Source organism: Lithobates pipiens, unplaced genomic scaffold, assembly GCF_037356315.1.
Source record: "Lithobates pipiens isolate NorthernLeopardFrog02 unplaced genomic scaffold, aLitPip1_a1.2 Scaffold_19, whole genome shotgun sequence".
NCBI lineage: Eukaryota > Metazoa > Chordata > Amphibia > Anura > Ranidae > Lithobates > Lithobates pipiens.
This window is the reverse complement of record NW_027507764.1, coordinates 245381877-245403303: the sequence shown is the minus strand read 5'-3', so window position 1 is coordinate 245403303 and position 21427 is coordinate 245381877. Positions and strand designations below refer to the sequence as shown.

At 45.6% G+C, this 21427-nt stretch overlaps 1 protein-coding gene across 8 annotated transcripts in view; it reads left to right on the top strand.

Annotated features, from left to right (window-relative positions):
* Positions 1 to 21427, top strand: part of PIGM (phosphatidylinositol glycan anchor biosynthesis class M) — a 313826-nt gene that overhangs the window by 139526 nt on the left and 152873 nt on the right. The gene's annotated exons all lie outside the window — the stretch shown is intronic.

Below are 21427 nucleotides of genomic sequence, written 5' to 3'. Positions count from 1 at the left end.
GAGCCGTACCAGGCCGCGTGCCCTCAACATGGGGGGTGCCTTGAGGACAAGGGCCTCTTCCCGACAACCCTGGCCATTGGTTGTCGGGGTCTGTGGGCGGGGGGCTTATCGGAATCCGGGAGCCCCCTTTAATAAGGGGGCCCCCGGATACCGGCCCCCCACCCTATGTGAATGAGTATGGGGTACAATGTACCCCTACCCATTCACCTGTAAAATAAAGTAAAAAAAAACACAACACACAAGATAAAATAGTTTCCGGGGGTCTTCTCGCCGGACTCCTCCGCTATCTTCTTCTAGCTCTTTTACTAGCGGAGCAGCCCGGCTTTCTTCCTTGCCGCCGGCCTCTTCTTCCGACTTCGAGGGTCTTGTCCCCCTCTTCGGTTCTTCTGCTGGGCCACCGCGCCTTCTTCTAGCTCTTTTACAGGCGGTGGCCCGGTCTTCTGTCGCCGCTGTCGTCGCCGCCTTCTGTTCATGTAATGGGTCATGTAACAGGGATCCTTGATGTCGCGGAGGGCCTGGAGGACTTGGCTTACGCAAAGTCCAATAAGAGATTCTCCACATATGCCCTAGTCCAAAAAGTATGGAACAAGGCTAGACAATTACAGGCGGTAGAAAGCTTCACCAAATATAGCCCAATATGGAACAACGGGTATTACTCGGAACTACATGTACTGACACGTGGGGCTTGGTGGAGGAGGCACGGTTAAGCCACATTTTTACGACAGGTAAATTTCACAATTTTTTCCGATCTGAGAGAACGCTTTTGGCTACCACAAACGATGCGCTTTCTTTTACCCTTTAGGGCTCCTGCCAGTGGGGCTCTGTGGATCCTATCCCCAACCCCCATATTTCACTATATGGAAGAGGTGACCAGCCTTAAACTGCTACTCGATGCATTCCTGACGGGGGTTCTCCTTAAAGACGGTGACTAAATGGGAGAATGATGTGGGCGCCCTTGAAGGGGGGTCATGGGGAAGAGGCGCTTCAGGCAGTACAAATGTCATCCCTTAATGTGGCACTGCGCCTATCTCAGCTGTATATTATATTAAGGGTGCACTATACGCCAGCAAGGCTGGCCAGTATGGGAGCGAGACCAGACTCGGTGTGTCCAAGCTGTGTGAGAGACCATGGGGACTTGATCCACATGCTGTGGCGCTACACCTATTTTGGATAGGGGTCCTGAATACCATCAACAAAGCCTTTTCAGCTTCTATACCAGTTGACCCCAAACTATGCCTATTAGGCATCCTAGACAACTTCCCCTTGGAGGACAACTTTAAACTGCCCATTGCAAGAGCCGTGATGATGGAAGGTAACCAAGCCTCACTTGCTCAGGGAGTGGATTGGCCAGGTAGGGGAAACGCTACAACTAGAAAAGTTTATATTCCAACACAGGGGATGCCCAGGCAAATTTGAAGAACAGTGGTCACCCTGGTTGAGCTCCCGGGCCTATCCCCAGTGGACCTCATACTAGATAGGTTACTGTGTGGTTAAATCACAAAAGGTATAATATCAGGCCTCACTGCTGGAACATGGCTAGTGCAGCTGGTTAGACAGAATGTTACCTACACCTAAACAAATAAAAACGCACATAGAAATTTCCATATCATAGATGCAGGTGTAGAGATGACGGGAAATGATGTATGTACTTTTTGACAGGTTTGTACCTTGAGTTCTTTAGTAAACTTTTTTCTGAAAAACAAAAAAAATCTACCAGTGACCTGCCTGCAGTTGACTGGTAGATTATGATCGTTAGGTTACTGGCCCCCCATGGCTATACCATCCTCATTTCATATGTGCACTCCACGGCTTTCCTTTGTTTATATAGAGCTAGATAGATTTTTTTTTTTTTCATCACCATTGACCAACTGGGAGTTACTTTTCAAAACACGTACATACTTGTACCTAACTTTTTACCATTTCTTTTATTTTTAATACAGGTATTTATATAGCGCTTACAGTTTACACAGCACTTTTTAAGTATTGTATACCATTTCTTGTCTCAAGGAGCCTACAATCTAAGGCCCTATCTCACATGCATACACATAGTGCCCAGACATAAATCCCAGAAGCACAGGGAGAGCATACAAACTCCATGTAGGTAGTGTCTTGGCTGGGTGTCAAACTGAGGACCCTTGATCTGCAAGACAGGAGTTAACCACTAAGTCACTGTGCTGCCTATTATTATCATCAGTATTTTATGCCAGGGATACGGAATGCAGGCACCCAGCAGCAGTGATGACCAGATCTGTGTAACTACATTCAGGAAACTGAACCCAGATTATATATGATTTAAGTGCGTTTATGAACAGTGAAACAAACCCATCCAGACGCCAGCAAACTGTAAACATAGCAAACGTGAGGATATTAACCACTTGCCGCCCGCCCTATTACAAATTGACGGTGGCAAAGTGGTTTCATAATCCTGATCGGACGTCATATGACGTGATCAGGATTATGAGCTGCTGCGCGCTCCCGGGGGCGCGCATCGCGGCGATCGTTGTTGCGGGGTGTCAGTCTGACACCCTGCAACTACGATCTCGGTAAAGAGTCTCAGACGGAGACTCTTTACCACGTGATCAGCCGTGTCCAATCACGGCTGATCACAGTGTTAATAGGAAGAGCCGGTGATCGGCTTTTCCTCACTCGCGTCTGTCAGACGCAAGTAGAGGAGAGACGATCGGCTGCTCCTCTGACAGGGGGGGCCTGTGCTGATCGATTATCAGCACAGCCCCCCCCGAGGATGCCCACACTGGACCACCAGGGACACCACCAGACCACCAGGGATGCCCAGGATAAGGTATGCCACCCTAGACCACCAGGGATTCCAGTCAGTGCCACAATGGATGCCAATCAGTGCCCACAATGGGCATCACTGATTGGCATGCATTATTGTTTGGCACTGATTGGCATCCATTAGTACAGTATATTAAAATACAATGCCGCCTATCAGTTCCCATCCGTGCCGCCTATCAGTGCCCATCCATGCCACCTATCAGTGCTCATCCATGCCCACCTGTGCCGCCTACCCATGCCCACCTGTGCCGCCTACCCATGCCCACCTGTGCCGCCTATCCATGCCCATCCATGCCGCCCATCCATGCCAGCTATCAGTGCCAATTTGTGCCACCTATCAGTGCCCACCCGTGTCGCCCATCAGTGCCACCCATCAGTGCCGCCTATCAGTGCCACATATCAGTGTCCATCAATGCCACCTCATCAGTGCCACTTCATTGGTGCCACCTCATCGGTGACCATCAGTGCCGCCTTATCATTGCCCATCAGTGTATCCCCATCAGTGAAGGAGAAAATTTACTTATTTACAAAGTTTTGAAACTGAAACAAAAAAAACTTTTTTTTTTTTTCAAAATTTTCGGTATTTTTTTATTTGTTTAGCAAAAAATAAAAACCGCAGAGGTGATCAAATACCGCCAAAAGAAGGCTCTATTTGTGGGAAAAAAATGATAAAAATTTCATTTGGGTACAGTGTAGCATGACCGCGCAATTGTCATTCAAAGTGCGACAGTGCTGAAAGCTCAAAATTGGTCTGGGCAGGAAGGTGTTTAAGTGCCCGGTATTGAAGTGGTTAACCACCTGACCACTAGGCACTTAAAGAGGAAGTAAACCCTGATGGGTTTACTTCCTCTTTTTTTCCCTGCAAAGGTAAAGCATAATGGACTACTATGCATCGCATAGTAGCTCATTATGTGTCACTTACCTGACACAGGAGCCAGCGAAGTCGCCGCTGTCCCCTGTAGTCCGCCGCATCCATGTTGCTTGTGGCGTCTCGCAGCTCCGACGAATCACAGCGTCGCAACCGCGATGACGTCACTCCCGCGCATGCGCACGGGAGTCGCGTCTCGCAGCTCCGCCGCTGCCATACGGCGAAGCCGCGATGACGTCACTCCCGCGCATGCGCACGGGAGTCGACAAATTTGGCAAATCCATTCTTGGATTTGCCGCATTTAGTGCGCCTGCGCGCCGCTGTCTACGGCGCATGCGCGGTAGACAGCGGTGCCCATTTTCGGGCAAATATCTCCTAAACCATATAGGTTTAGGAGATATTGCTTGGACCTACAGGTAAACCTTAATCTAGGCTTACCTATAGGTCCAAGTTGTTTGGAAGGGTTTACTTCCTCTTTAAACACCCTTAATAACCAGACCAATTTTCAGCTTTCGGTGCTCTCACATTTTGAATGACAATTACTCAGTCATGCATTACTGTACCCACATGACATTTTTGTCCCTTTTTTTCACACAAATAGAGCTTTCTTTTAGTGGTATTTAATCACCGCTGGGTTTTTTATTTTTTGTGCTATAAAAGAAAAAAGACCAAACATTCGGTAAAAAAATTATCTTTTCTTCGTTTCTGTTATAAAATTTAGCAGATTAGTAATTTTTCTTCATGAATTTTGACCAAAATTTATACTACTACATGTTTTTGGTAAAAATAAGTACAAATTGGTGGATATTATTTGGTCTTTGTGAAAGTTATAGAGTCCACAAGCTATGGTGCCAATATCTGAAAATTGATCACACCTGAAGGACTGACGGCCTATCTCATTTCTTGATACCCTGACATGCCATAAAAGTACAAATACCCTCCAAATTACCCCTTTTTGCAAAGAAGACATTCCAAGGTATTTATTAAGAGGCATGATGAGTTTTTTGAAGTTGTCATTTTTTCCTACAATTCTTTGCAAAATCAAGATTTTTTTTTTCCGAAAACTGTCATATTATCAGGTTATTTCTCACACACAGCATATGCATACCACAAATTACACCCCAAAACATATTCTGCTATTACTCCCGAGTATGGCGATACCACGTGTGAGACTTTTACACAGCCCGGCCACATACGGAGACCCACCATGCAGGGAGCACCATCAGGCGGTCTGGAGCACCCAGGCCAATTCTGAAATTTCTTTCCTACATGTAAAAATCATCATTTATTTGCTAGAAAATTACATAGAACCCCAAAACATTATATATGTTTATTTAGCAAAGACCCTAGAGAATACAATGGTGGTCGTTGCAACTTTATCACGCATGGTATTTGTGCAGCAATTTTTCAAATGCGTTTTTTTGGAAAAAGAACAGTTTTGTGCTTAAAAAAAACAAAACAGTAAAGGTAGCCCAATGTTTTTGCATAATGTGAAAGATGAAGTTACACTGAGTAAATAGATACCTAACATGTCACTCTTCAAAATTGCACACACTCGTGGAATGGCGCCAAACGTCGCTACTTAAAAATCCCCATCGACGACGCTTTAAATTTTTTTACTGGTTACATGTTTTGAGTTACAGAGGAGGTCTAGGGCAAAAATTAATGCTTTCGCTCTAACGTTCACAGCGATACCTCACGTGTGGTTTGAACAACGTTTTCATATGTGGGCGGGACTTACGTATGTGTCCGCTTCTGCATGCGAACACATGGGGATAGGGGCGCTTTAAAAAATTATTTTTTAATTGTTCATTTTACTTTATTTTAGTTTGACATTTTTTCCCCCAAAATACATTTTTTGATTACTTTTATTCCTATTACAAGGAATGTAAACATCCCTTGTAATAGGAATATGGCATGAAAGGTCCTATTTACAGTGAGATATGGGGTCAATAAGACTGGGAAGCCTGAAATAATAATTTAAAAAAATGGCAGAGTATTGGTACAGAGAGGGGAGGGAAGAACCGGCGTCATAACATCATTTGACGGAGCGATCACGTGGTAAACGGCTGCGATGAGCGGCTGTTTACAGTGATGCGCCGGGTCCTGTGGACCCAGCGGTTATGGATGCTCTCGAGTGCACTCCCCTGGGGGCGTGCGAGAGCGGAATTCTGGGATTACATCATATGAGTTAAACAACCGCCCTGTAGCCGTCATTTGGCTACGGGCCCGGTTGTTAAGTGGTTAAAGCGGGAGTCCACCGGGACTCCGTGTTTTTTTTTTTTTTAAAAGCCAGCAGCTACAAATACTGCAGCTGCTGACTTTTAAAATAGTGACACTTACCTGTCCAGCGCGCCCGCGATGTCGGCACCCGAAGCCGATCGCTAGGTCGTCTGTCGGGTCCTGCCGCTGCCATCTTGGGTATGGGAATCAGGAAATGGAGCCTTTCGGCTTCATTTCCCGGTTCCCTACTGCGCATGCGCGAGCCGCGCGGCGCAATCCGGACGGTCCCCGCTGCCTCTGGGAACTGTGTGTTTCCCAGCAGGCAGCGGGGCACTTGCGCAAAGGGGCGGGCAGTTGCGGAAAGGGGCGTAATCTACGCCCCTTTCCGCAGACAGCTATCCCGGAAGTGGGTGCAGTTACCTGGATTATCCAGGTAACTGCACCCCCCTCCCCCCTGAAAGGTGCCAATTGTGGCGCCAGAGGGGGGGGGATTCCGATGAGCGGAGGTCCATTTTAGGGTGGACCTCCGCTTTAATGAACCAAATGACAAAATGCCTAACAAGCAGCCTAACTATAATACCATATATATGCAAAGTGAGGAACACAGATAAACAGTGTGATACCAAGATGCAAAGAACAGTCAAGAAGGAACCCAGGCTGGGATCAGGGAAAATGGGAGCAGATACAAGGCAGCAGGGTAAAGGATGCAGGGCAAGAGCAAGGTCAGGATCAATTAGCAAGCAGTATCTGGCTAGCGGGGCAAAATGCTGAAGCATAATGGAATAGTAGAGGAGGGTCTAAATACCCCAAACCAAGCCAGGTGGAGACTAATTACTGGGATCTGGTGGGAGCCACCTGATACAACCTTATGCTCTGGGAACCACAGCACCACCAGCAGGGGATCCAGGTCCTGGCATTTTATTTAAAGTTTTTGTTTTTTTTTCTTACTTTTTACCAACCATCTATTTGTTTTAAATTTTTACTATTACTTTTTTTTTCTTTTTACAGATTTTGTTGTAGTCTATATACCAGCCTTCCTCAAGCAGGGTTCTGTTCAACCCTAGGGTTTTTCCAGGGGTTCCTAGGGATTGTTTGAGCTGTGGCTGATTTGGGCTACATATTTCCAGGGCCGATTCTACTTGGCGGACTTAGCTGACACTATGTAAAATGCATTTTCTCTTACGTTCACCGACTGACACAGCTCCTTTACTTAGACCATCGGGTTGTTACACCACCTTCAGGAGAGGACTAGGCAGAACATGTTAACATGTACAAACACCAGAACCTTCTAGTTCCGCCCAAGGGGCGGTCCCTTCAGTAACAACCCCCCAGCCTGCTTCCTACAGCCTCAGTTTTTTTCCTGCCTAGTGAAGAAGGACCTAGGAACCCTGTGGGCCCATCGGTCCGTGGATTTTTTTCTGCAGAAGTTTTCCTTTTTCCCGCAAGATAAGATCCTGTGATCTGCTATCAACAGCCGGCTGGGTGACAGGCTGGATACCCTTATCCTTGTAGTCTCCCCAGCCTGGCCTCCGCTCTAGGTCCGCCACGACATGTCCCTCAGGCTCCCGGGGCGGCAGGTGAGCGCAATGCTCCGGGGCACACATATGACTGGGCTTCTGATGTCTGCTTCACAGTGTGCCAAGCCAGCAGCCACTGATCGGGGGGTGGGTCTATGATGGAATGTCCCCAGCTCGTCCGCAGAGCCGTTTGAAGGAATTTGGGGGCCCCAAGCAAATGGACATGGAGGCCCCCCCCATCAAACGATAAGTGCAAAGTCCAAAGAATGCTATGTGTCACATGAACTAAAAAAAAATGCATGGGCAACAATAAAGCAGCAAATCCTGTTGCAAAGTGCAATGTAATCTGTGTGAACACAGTGGCAAATGCTGCATATGACTAGTGCCAGCATATATTAATACAGTCCATGAAATAAGTCCAAAAAGTGCAATATGCAGAGGAAATCCAACGGTGTCTAATCAACCTGTGAGCAACAGGTCTTGATGACTGGCTTGCCCCCCATTCCCCCCCACCATGTACCGCATGGCAGGAAATTCAGTTTGCTGTTCCTGGCCGGCTTGACTGAAAGGAAGCGAGCACTCAGTGTGTGCACTTCCTGTCAGTCTAGCCAGGAACTGAATCTGAATTCAGATTTTCAGTTCAGATTCATTGTGAATCTGAACTAAAACGGAATCTCCTGTACCGCGTGGTTCCCGGCCAGGCTGCAGGAGGAAGGAACAGGAGGTCGGCCACGCTACAGGCCGCAGCATTTATAGGAAGCGGCGGCGTGGCAAGGGCCCGCCCTGCTGGTGCCCCAGGCCAGCTTGGGGCCCCAAGTAATTGTTTGGTTTGCCTGTCCTGTTGCAATGGGCCTGCTCGTTCGGACTGGTAAGTACAGCTCTCCCTGCCTCGGTGGGGCTGAGCAGCAGCTGGGCATTCCCTGGGAGGTCGATTCGGGGGTCCCTGTCCCTATCTTCCCTCCCCCCATGGGGGATGCTGCATGGGCTGCTGAGCGGTGTGTGTGCACATAGACAGGGGCCTCTGGGGGAGCTCTCACCTTGGGTGGGGGGCTGCGTTGGGTAGTTGTGCCCTGGGTGTCTGGAGGTCTGTTTCTGCTGATCGCTGTAGTGCTGTCTGCCGTTATTTTCTCTGCCTATGTTTCACTGTCCCTCTCTGTATACAGTGCTTTGGCGGCCATGTTTGGTGTGACCAGGGAGAAGCATGGTCAGGAACCAAATTTGTGTAGTTCGGTGGCCATTTCCCCTGTGATTATGTCCTTTAAACTGGACGCCTGGTGGCCATTTTGTTGTAGCCTAGCACGTTTTTTCATGCCCAGCACTGAGCTCAGAACAGCGCAGTTTCCTCTCGCAGACACCTGGGAGCTGACATAGAACACAGACATACCTAGCTGGGCGGCGCAGAACTCGGTCAGGGTGGTGAGTCCTGCAGTGGGGGCCCCTCAACCTGCAGCAGTTAGGAGTGCCCAACAGGTGGCAGACAGGGTAGGGCCAGCATGGCTTCAGAAACTGGTGTTTCTTCCCCCGAACTCCAGGCAATTCGGAGAAGTCACGTGACAGTGATGATACACATTAGACGTTAAACACGGGACACCGGAAGTGAAGTTTTTACCGTCCGAGCTCGCTGCTCGTTGGTATACAATGCACTGCTGCTAGTTTTAAATGTGCTTTATGTTGAATAAACTTACATCGAGTGTTAAGCATACTGCACCAGAAAGACTCTCCTATGTTTCTCTATTTTACCTGCTTGACACACTGGGAGCAAACCATTCTGCCGAATACCTGTCCCTGGAAACAAGCTGTGACCCTTTAGGTGATCTAAAAGTGAGAAGAAAGGAAAGAGGCTCCTTCCCCTCTGCCCCAGAGTGACCCACTGGCTTTACTATATGCTGCTTACCTTTCAGCTGTAAGGTAATAAGTTAGTACACCTACGGCTGACATTTCTCACTGAAGATTTACCTAAAGTCACTGTGTCATCCCACTGATGCACCTTGCACTAAAATACTAAGTGGAATCTTTTTTATATTCTTTATTTTCTTATCTAGTTCAATCAGTTCAGTTTTACAGACATTTTTTTCAAATCATAGTTAACATTACAAGTTATTACCTCCTTTCCCCTATCCCCCCCCCCCTCCCCCTTTCTAAGAGAAAAAAAAAAAGTACAATAATTCCCATCCCATCTCGCTCGTCTCCTTCTCTACAAACATTCTCTTTCCATTATCCTCAGATAGCCTTCCGTTTTCCTAAACTCTAACCATTGCTGCCAAGTATTCTGGTGTCTCTCCTCTGTATCCTCTATCTTATATCTGTATCCTCTATCTTATGTATCGACTCTTCTATACTTCTATTCCATTCTACCCTCTCTATCCATTCTTTCATCGATGGGGTCTCATGGGATTTCCACAGGCATGGTATTAACGCTTTCGCTGACTTCAACAAGTACAGAATTAGAGTACTCCCGTATTGTCTCACCCCCTTCTCTGTATCATGAAACAGACATACCCATGGCTGCTTTTTAACCCTTTCTCTGGTTACATTAAAAATTACTTCTATTTATCCCAATAGATTTGTATTTTAGGGCACTTCCACCACAAATGGGAGAAGGTACCCAATTCAGGACAGCCACGCCAACAAGTTGGAGAGTTATCTCCTCTATAATTGTTTGCTCTCTGTGGGGTTACATACCACCTCGCTAGAAGCTTATATGACATTTCCACTGTTTGGGTGTCCTTAGCTACTGAATGGATAAGCTTTATTATATTATTCCTATGTTCGTCACTACTTAGGGGGCCTATCTCTCTTTTCCATTTTTGTAAGTAAGATGGATATTCGTGGTCCGCCTCACACAGCAATATTTTATATATTTTTGATATCCTTTTCTCTAGACTTTGGGGGGCCTCCAATAATTTTTCTAAGGGTCTCAAATATCTCTTTCCTCATAGTGGCTGTGGTAAAGAGTGTGCAAAATGTTGTATAAAATATTCCATGGACTCGACATGCCTCTCAGCAAATGGCTTGGGGTGTCTACTTTCCAAATTGGGGTCATTTGGGGGGTTTTGAACTGTCCTGGCATTTTATGCACAACATTTAGAAGCTTATGTCACACATCATCCACTCTCCTAACCACTTGAAGACAAAGCCCTTTCTGACACTTTTTGTTTACATGAAAACATTTTTTTTTGCAAGAAAATTATGTTGAACCCCCAAACATTATATATTTTTTTTAAAGCAAAGGCCCTATTGCATTTTTTTTTCCACACACTATTTGCGCAGCGATTTTTCAAGCGCATTTTTTTGTGAAAAAATACACTATATTGCCCAAATTTTAATGAAATAAAAAAGATGATCTTAGGCCAAATACATGTATACCAAGCATGACATGCTTTAAAATTGAGTACAAACACGCAGTGGCGACAAAATACATACATTTTTAAAAGCTTTTAAAAGCCTTTTACAGGTTACCACATTAGATTTACAGAGGAGGTCTACTGCTAAAATTACTGCCCTGGATTTGACCTTCGCGGTGATACCTCACGTGCATGGTGCAATTGCTGTCTACATATGACGCCAGACCAATGCTTGCGTTCGCCTTTGCGCAAGAGCAGGGGGGACAGGGGTGCTTTTTTTTATTTATTTTTATTTATTTTTATTTTGCTTTTTTATATTATTTTTAAACAATTCCTTCCATTTTTTTTTTTTTTTTTATTGTTATCTTAGGGAATGTAAATATCCCCTATGATAGCAATAGGTAGTGACAGGTACTCAAAGCGTCTGACCACACTGTTCGGTGTGATAAAATGCTTTCCCAATTTCCCAATGGCACTGTTTATATCCGGGAGGGGGGACATTCCCTCCCACTGCTTGTAAAAGAAGTCTAGAGGCTAATTAGCCGCTAGGATTGCTTTTACATGAAAGCCGATCACTGGCTGAAAAGAATGATACCAAGATGATACCTAAACCTGCAGGCATCATTCTGGTATAACCATTCAAAGTCCAGCAACATACCAGTATGTTGCTGGTCCTTGTTGGACATATATTGTAATCTTTTTTTTTTTTTTTTTCATGCAGCCTGTTGGCTGAACGAAAAAAAGAGATTGATCAAATTATATACCTGAAAAGCAAGCATGATAAACCATAATAAAATATTGCAGAATAGAATACAGTAAAAAAGACCAACAATAGAGAGAGAAGAGAGAGAACAATAAAACGGCAACTATTTTTGGTTTTTATTTTATAATTTTTTGTTTTGTTTTTTTTTACACTTTTTTTGTAACTGTAACGGTCTGAAGTAAGAACGAAAACATTTTTATTATCCCTCCACTTCATAGTGAGCAGATTATTATACCGCAAGCAGGCTCTCTCCCCCAGCCTAAGATGGGAATCTACACTCCCCTGGGGAAAGCCCCGGCGATTAGGTTGCACGGTGCCACATGCTCCAATCTAATGATCAAATAAATGACTAAACAGTGGCATGCTCATGTAATAATTGTCCACGTACAAGTGGTACCCCTTTCCGAATAGGGGTCACACCAAGTTCCACACTATCTTGCCAATGCTCCCTATGTAATCTGGGCAGTTCTCCGGCTCTACGTAACGATCTTTTCCCTCATAAACCGTAAAGCTCCATGTATAGCCTGTTGCCCTGTCACAGAACTTATAGAGCTTGACCTCGTATCTGGAACGCTTGTTGGGAATGTACTGTTTGAATGACAAGCGGCCAGAAAATTTAATCAGGGACTCATCAACACAGACAACTTGATGGGGAATAAACAAGGCTGCAAAACGTTGGTTGAAGTGGTTTATGAGGGGCAGAATTTTGTAGAGCCGATCGTATTCAGGGTCTCCACGAGGGCGACAAAGTTCATTGTCGTTGAAGTGCATGAACCGCAAGATCTGCTCATATCATTTCCTGGTCATGGAGTTAGAGAACACGGGCATATGGTCAGTCAGATGCATGGACCAATATGTCCGCAACGTCATGAATTTATGTGTGCCCATGTTGAGGGAAAGGCCCAGAAAGGTCTTAAATTTGGAAACTAATTATGGTTTCCGATCTCTGGCAAGGGAAGGCAACTGGGGATTAGCGGCGATGTGTTGATCAGCATATAAATGAGTTTGGTCCACAATAGATCTATAGAGTTCTTCCGTGAAAAACGACAAATAAAAATCAAGTGGCGTAAAATCAGCTGTTTCCACATGAATACCGGGTTGGCCAATTAATGGGGGAAGTACGGGTGCTGCAGAAGTGGTGGGCACCCAATCGGGATTGGCGAACTCTGCAGGAAGGGCACTATGGGAACGACGGGCCTGCCTTTGTCTTCTTCTTGGTGGCAGCAGGACACTACTTGTGCTTGCCACCTCACCAGCTTGAACTGCACTTATGGGACTCGCCACGTCACCACGTGTTACTGCAGTGCTGGATGTACGTCCAGGGTGTACTAGGTCGCTGGTGCTTGCCAGTTCACCAGAAGGATGAGCGGCACTAGTACTGGCTCTCTGCTCCATACGAGGGACCTGCGGTTCTTGCACCTCAACAACATCAGAAGATAGGGGTCCAGTACGCTTATATGGGAGTACCTAACACTATAAAAACCTGGCGGTGAACCTAAAAACTAACTAGCTACCTAGCGGCACCAGTGACACTAATGCAGCGATCAGAAAAACGATTTCTTAGTGACACTGGCAAAAGGGGGTTAAAGGGTTACCTGGGGGGGCAATCAAGGGATTAAACCTTTATTGGGGGGGTGGGGGGCTACCCTGGACCTAAAGGGGCCTAATACTAACTGCCCTGACACTTTTTACAGTCACAACTGACGCTAAATGCAGTTATCAGTAAATAAATTATCACTGCAATCAGTGACACTGGGACTTGGGGGGGGGGGGGGGTAAAAAGTGTGCCTATGTGTACCTACATGTCAGTGGACTGTTGGTGCACTTACTGTGATGTCTTCTCTCCTCGCCTCCTGTCAAAAATACCGCCACGAGGAGAGTGAAATCACTTCCTCCTGCCTGTGTTTACACTTCACAGGCAGGGGAAGCTTCTCATTCGCCAGGAGCGATCGCGAGGGGATGGCCAGAAAACAATGGCCGTCCCCTCATCCCGGATCGCTCCTGAAGCGAAACTGACCTCCGATCGGACCCCCCACCCGCTGGAAGGCAGGCACGTACGGGTACGTGATTGTGCCTGTCTGTGCCATTGTGCCGACGTTTAATTACATGTGGCGGTCCTTAACTGGTTAATTTTATTAAGGAGGGGGATATTATTGGCCTCAAAAACATCGCCCAATTTTGCTGTCAACTTTATTCCTAAGTAGCCCAGTCCTCTCTTGCACCACTTAAATGGCAATTTAGCTTGTATTGCTCTCTGATCTTCTATCGGTAGAGTTAATATTAGTATCTCCGATTTAGTCATATTTACTTTTAAGTTTGATAGCTTACTATATTGTTTTAACTCATCTAGAATTATAGGGATGGAAAGCCTATGGCTGGAGATGTATAGGAGCAAATCATCTGCGATTATAAATAAGAGGAGAGAGTGGGCAGCCCTGTTTTTTCCCGTTGAATAAATCAAGGGGACAGGACAGGGAGCCATTTACTTTTATCCTGGCTACCGGGGCGAGAATAAAGGGCTTCGATCCACCCCATCATCTTCTTGCCTAATCCCAGGTATCTCAGTGTCTCAAAGAGGAACCCCCAATTGACCCAGTTTAAAGCCTTTTCGGCATTGATTGCCATAAGAACTGTGGGGGTGCCCTCTTTGATGTATTAGCATTATAGATTTCCTCCCCTGGATAAACCCTGCCTGGTCGTTATGGATCCATTTTGGTAAATATGACTTCAATCTCTATTTTCCCAAAAAGCTTTATGTCAGAGTTTAATAATGAAATTGGCCTATAGCTTTCTACTGCCTTGGGGTCCTTCCCCTCTTTCAAGATCAGTGTAATATGAGCCAAAAGTGTCTCCTCTCGAAATGTATCCCCTTCCCTTGTCACATTAAAGTAGTTACATAATTTGGGCGCTAACTGCTTACCAACTTTTTTGTAGTACGAAATGGGGTATCTGTCGGGACCTGGGCTTCCTCCAGCGGTGGTACTTTTAATTGCTCTCTCTACTTCCTCTACCGATATGGAGACTTCTAATGCCTCCATTTCTTCTTTGTTGCCCCTCTGGAGGCCCAGTTTCTGCAGGTATTCCCCCACTTCTTCCCCCTGCTTTATCTCCCCCCCCCCCTCGTCTTCATGTCTTATATTATATAGGGTCCTATAATATAAATGGAAAGTGCTTGCTATGTCTTGTGACAAGATTTGTGTCTCCCCCCTCTCATCTCTAACCATCGAGATAAAAGTTCTATTATTTTTTTCCTTCACCCTTCTAGCCATCCATTTCCCTGATCTATTTCCTCATTGGTACCTTTCCTTGTTTATGTGAAAAGCAGCTTTCCTCTCTTGTTCTAAACATTCTTCTAATCTCTCTTTTTTGTTATCAACTCTTGCCTTTCTGGGATCCCTTTAGGTCTTGTTCTTTGCTGTATTTCCTTATATAATAACATTTTCCTTTTCTCCCTTGCCTTTTTTTCCCGACCCAATTCCTATCAGGATCCCTCTTATTACCACTTTATGGGTTCCCCATAATATTGGACTAGAGATTCCTGGGGTGTCATTGAGCCTAAAGAAAGTAGCCAGTTCCTGCTCAATCCTTCTTGATCCTGGAGCAAGGAGTCATTCAACTTCCAGTTCATCCCCGGTCCAGAGTCTCCCTTTATCTCTAACTGGATTTTCACTGGCGCGTGATCTGATAGAGTAATTTTTTTTATTTCTACCTTTTTAAGGGCTGATACCAACTGATGTTCTATAAAGATATAATCTAATCTAGAAAAGGACCCGTGGGCCAGGGAGAAACAGGTGTAGTCTCGCTCCTTTAGATGGGTAATCCTCCATTCGTCCTGTAATTGCCAGCTTGCTAACGCTTTTAGAAGTGTTTCCTGTCTGTAAACTGTAGATCGATTCCCCCCCCCCCCACGAGGTATCAACCCTGGGGTCTCTGCTCCGTTCAGGTCCCCTGCTATAATCAGTTTACCTTCCTTAAAACCTTCTAATTTTTTTAGGACTTTCTTGAAGAATTTATCTGGGTTCTTATTCGGTGCGTAGACATTCACAATCGTATATTTCATTTTAAGCAATTTACCTTTTATAAACAAATATCTTCCCTCTGGGTCCAAGAGACGCTCTTCCACCTCAAGCCTTATTGCCTTGCTAAACCCAATTGCTACTCCTCTTGAATGAGGGGAAGAGGTGTCTCCATAATACCATACCGGAAAATAATTTGAAGTTGTCGCCAGCTGTCCATAGACACCCTGGCGGCTCCCATCCTAGGGCATTTAAGGCTCCCCCCGACCCCTCTCTCCCCCCTCCACACGTTCCTGTCATCCTGGTAGTAGAGGGGGATTTATATCTAGCCAATCACAGAAATGTATCAAATCTTCTGCAAAGCGCAGAACTGCAGATCTTCCATCCTTTTTCCCTATTAGGCAGGCTGGAAATCCCCATTGATAGGAGATCTCTGATGCCACCATTAATTCCGTTAAGGGCTTTAATTGTCTCCTTCTCCTCAATGTCTCTGCTGCCAAATCGGAATAGATCTGCAGTTCTGCTCCCTCATAGGTCACACCGGGGAGTGTTCTAATTTTTTCCATAATCTGGGTTTTCTCTTCCACATAGTGAAACCTCACAATTACATCTGGGTTTTCCGATCTAACCCCTAAGGACCGTGCCATCCTGCATATTCTATTTTTAGGGTCTCCGTAACTTCTCTATCTAGGAGTGGATTAAATAATTGCTGTGCTATATTTCTTAATTCCAAATTCCTATACGTTTCGGGAAGTCCTTTTATCCACAAATTCTTCCTCCTGCTCTGGTTCTCTTGGTCCTCTAGTTCTATTCCCTCTCTGGAGGGACCTAATGTGGTCAGATATCTCTTCAATCCTTTGGTCTTGGGCGTCTAATCTATCTTCCACCTCCTCCACCCTCCTGAGAACCAATCCAATATCTGCCCCTACTGCTGCGATTTCTGCTTTCAGAGATGTCTCCATTTTTGTGAACATCTCTGTAAGCATCTCCCTTATTTGTGGGGCCTGCTCTAGAGATCGGGGCTGTGTGCTTCTTTCTCCTACTATATTCCCTCCCTCAGCCCTTACCCCCTCCCTCTCCTCCTGCATTCTTGTTTGCATTTTACCAGTACCCTGTAGGAAATTCTCATCTTCTTTTGACCCTGCTATCTTCACTCCATTTACTCTTCCTCCCCTACTCTTCTCCAATGCCTTCTGTCTATTTAATCCTGGCGCAGGGGGGTCCCTATTCTGGGGCTCCCCTTGCCCTCCTCCGTTATACTAGTGTTGGTAGCCATATATCGCTGGATACTTGTGGGACTTGAGGCTAACAGGATATTTTTAGCTGTTTTACTTGTCTTCCCCCTCATATTGATTTAATCCTATTATACCCCTACTCAAGGAATACACAATTTTACCAATTTTACGTCCCAGGGTACCGCTTCCTTAGAATTGTATTGCACCCTTGAACCTTGGTGTAAAAAAAAAAAAAAAAGAGAAAAACAGAGAAGGCACGTTAGGCGCCCTTTGTAGGTTGAAACTTTCTATGAAAACCTGTTAACAAAAAAAACATTCAGTGGTCTAACAATTAGTCCTAACAATCAGTCCTGACAGTATTCCGAAGGCTGGTCTTTACCCTTCACCCTTTTAAAGTTCCTTTTAGTTCTGCTTCAATCCGCTGCCTTGCTGTCCATTACTTATTTGCTGTTTTTATGACCCGGGTATAAGATCTCCCATACATGTTCTCAAAGTGCGTATCCACAGTCTAAATAATATAATATTCATGACAGCAATGTTAGTGTAGCCAGTATAAATGATTATGCTGCCGTTTCCTTAACGTAACTTCATCGGTGTCAATAGCAGCGCCCGGTCCAGTTCCAACATTTTCCTCTAATTACTATGTCCACTCCAACTTTAGATATTTACAATGTTCCTGGATGTGTCAGTAAATGCAGAGTTTTATCTCTAACTTGGGAACTTGTCCAGCTTCTCTCTATTTTCTGACTGGACCTCCCCCCCCCCCTGTCAGGTAGCGCCAATATTAGTTATCATAATAGGGGCATTATGGATATATATAACAGCTGTTTTCAGTTGTAGTTATTATTATATCACTTCTGGTCACCCCATTAAATGGTACAGTAATGTGGATGTTGGTTAACAGACATGAAGTACCCAGGAACGTTTTCCACTGGCAGTCAATGCTGCTATCTGGCCCTGGGTAGCGGTGACAGCTATTGACCTGCTAACAGTTTATAGAAACAGTATTTCAATGTTTCAGCTGAGATCTTATAGTGGGTATTACTCTCCGGCCACTCGGGCCACTCAACACTACCGCCTCCAAGCTCCAGGCTCCATTCGTTCCATCCGTCCACCCGGTAGTTGCTGTCCGCCAATGGGCCTTCCTTCCACTGCCTCCAATGGTCTAATATAAGCCCATAGCCTCCGTTCGCCAGCAACTGCTTATCTCCCTCCGCTCCAGAGGCTCTCCTGATGCTATACCGTGCGGGCTTAGCGGCATCGATGTGAGCTTCATCATCCTGTAGCGTGGGTAGAATTCCTCAGACAGCTCGCCCACTTTTTTTTTTTTTATTACTGCCGATCTCGTGCGGCTACCTGGCCTGCCTGGCGTGGCGGAAGAGGTAAAGCGTGGGGAATCCCGAGGAGAGCCCGGGCTTCTGGGGATCGCCTAGAACGCGCCTACGTCATGACGCTCCGCCGCCCCCCCCAACGCTCACTAAGTGGAATCTATACCACTTGTTGCACCTTTGCACATATGGACATTCTGAAGCTTAGCCTTATTTATGGTGTGATTATTATTGTTTTATCAGTTGTAAAGACCTATATATATTTTTTTTTGTTCCATAGCCGTGTCCACGTTGTAAGTGGGTATTTATATTATCTCATTTCACATTGGAGTGCAACACCATCACTTGATTGTTTTTGCATATATTTTTTTTGGGTAGTGTTTGACCCATACGGTGGTTGCAGCACCATTGACCATTATTTATTCATATTCCATTGGAGCGCAGGAATAACTATTGTATACATTTCAATCATAGTCCCTGTGTTATACACTTTGGACTGTATGTCATTAAGTTGAGCTTCAATGTCCACATGGGGCTCCTCAGAAGTAGGAAGAGCTTGATACATTGTCCTTGAGACTTCGGTTTCAATCAGTTTTTGTGAAAGTCCTCGAATACAGGGAATGCAGCAGCATCCGCAAATGACCAAAATGTCCAAAACCACAGCAATTGAAATCAAACATAGTTACATAGTTAGTAAAGTTGAATAAAGACACCAGTCCATCCAGATCAACCTGAGTGAGTGTCTGCAATTGTCCCTATCCCTGTACGTCGCACACTCACATCGGTCCCTACCCTCAAGAAGCCCACAGTCCAAGGTCCCCATTCATATACTAGGACCAATTTTGGACAGAAGCCAATTAGCCTACCTGCATGTCTTTGGAGTGTGGGAGGAAACCAGAGTACCTAGAGGAAACCCACGCAGGCACAGGGAGAACATGCAAACTCCAGGCAGGTAGTGTCATGGTTGGGATTTGAACCAGCGACCCTTTTTACTGCTATGTGAGAGTGCTAACCACTATACCACTGTGCTGCCTTAATATGATGTGATAAGTCCAGTCCATTTACCGAACCATTCTTTAAGCCAGTTTGGGAATGGATCATTAATACCTAAGTTTTCCGCTAATTCATTCGATAGAGCAGTCAGTCCTTCTAAGGCTCTGGTCACAGTCCTCCAGGAGCTGTATTGTTAGGGATAAAGGTGCAACACATGCTACCAAACAGTTTGCATACCCCTCCGCTAGGACCATATCTAAGGCCATTTGGTTCTGCCATGCCATTAGAGATGTGGGGGCCAACTGTTCTGCTAGGCCCTTTACAGCATCCCTAGTATAATTTACAAATCGTTGGTTATAGTATATATACCGTATTTATCGGCGTATAACACGCACTTTTTTCCCCTTAAAATCGTGGGTGCATGTTATACGCCGATCCCCCGAAATTCTGAGCCTCTGGGTGGCTTTCAGCCGCCTTCGGCTCTTCAAGGCGACTTTCGGCCACCTTCGGCCATTATCGGCGTCTTTCGGCCATCTTCGGCCGTTCTCGGCAGCTTTCGCCCGCCTTCGGCTCCGAGAATGGCCGAAGGCGGCCGAAAGCTGGCGAGAAGAGCTGAAGGCGGCCGAAAGCTGGCGAGAAGAGCCGAAGGCGGCCGGAGGCCCGCCGAGAACTACCGCACGCCGCCGAGATACACATCCGGCTCTGTATCTCGGCGGCGGCATTTAAAAAAAATAAAATACAAATAGCAAATAAAATAGACACGGCTGCAATGGGGGACAAGGCTGCATAAGGCTGCAATGGGGGACAAGGCTGCATAAGGCTGCAATGGTGGACAAGGCTGCATAAGGCTACAATGGTGGATAAGGCTGCAATGGTGGACAAGGCTGCATAAGGCTGCAATGGTGGACAAGGCTGCATAAGGCTGCAATGGTGGACAAGGCTGCATAAGACTGCAATGGTGGACAAGGCTGCAATGGTGAACAAGGCTGCAGATGACACTGATGGGCATATAAATGTAAGTTTTTTTTTCCCCTTAAACTTCCCTCCTAAAAGTTTTTTTCCTTAAAATTCCCTCCTAAACTTGGGGTGCGTGTTATATGCCGGCGCATGTTATACGCCGATAAATACGGTAGTTAATCCAGTCAACATTTTTATTTATAATCACCCAACAGAGAACAGACTCAAACCCAGCTGTCACCTGATTCCTTGGCTTAAACTCACCTGGCACCCCATGAGGAACCCCAATCTCATCTATGTAGATCTGCGAGTCAAATTACCCCATGGGAGAGGTGTCCCTCCGATACCATTGGTGACTCTTAGTCCACGGGTGTTCTGACAGGATCCTCAGGAGCATAGCCAGCTGGACCATAGTGCAATCCCCTCGGGCATTGACCGGTATCCTAGCTCACAGTTTATTATCCCCACACATCCACCAGACATCAGCTCTCTGAATGTCATGTTCACTCCAGTCACCGTTGCCCCTGTTAATCCTCTCCACACAGTAGTCATCGGGTAGTGACCCAAGATCCACCCTGCTACGGTTCCCTGGGAGTGCAAAACAAGTAAAGTTGCCTGGATAAGCAATAATCGCCAGAGGTATCTGAGGTCTCTGTACTGCAGGAAACAACAAACTTAACGTGTGACAGGTAGAATTTGTTTCAGGTTTATAGCTCTTATTATACAATCACAACATACATTTTAAACCTTCTGGATCTGTATTGTGATCTAGAGGAAAAGGGATATTTGCTAAATGTAGTCTGGCTCCAGCACAAACTAAACCGTTTTCCTCTTTTAGCGCTTTAACCGTGTACTCACTCAGGTTGAACTGGATGGACTTGTGTCTTTATTCAACCTTACTATGTACCTCAACCATTCTAACCACTCATTTTTTTTATTGGTATCCTATCTCCAAAGCTATAGCATCTTCTATTGTTAGGTTAGTAAATCTTATAGTTTTACTCAGAACTTCTATTTTAGTATGGCCTTCTTTTTTCCCTTCTGTGTCTACCTTTACCTGTTGTCTGGTTTTATTGGGTGGTAATACCTTGAGGAAAAATTTGCCCGAAGGGTCGGTTCCTGACACCCGTGCTTCCATAAAGTACAACTGCTGATCTTCCTTCCTCGGCCTGATTCCATGCTTGACATTCTGCCCTATTCCAGAGCCAGCAAATGTATTTATCTGCCCATAGAAGTCCTCTAGCCCCAGTTGTATTCCCACAATCTTCTATCTGACAGAAGTCTACCAGTATAGTGCTCGTTATTCCCTCTATAAAGGTTAGATTCAATGCATTTCCTGTTCTTTCCCAGTTCAAAGGCTACTCTGCTCTTCCATAACGTATACCCC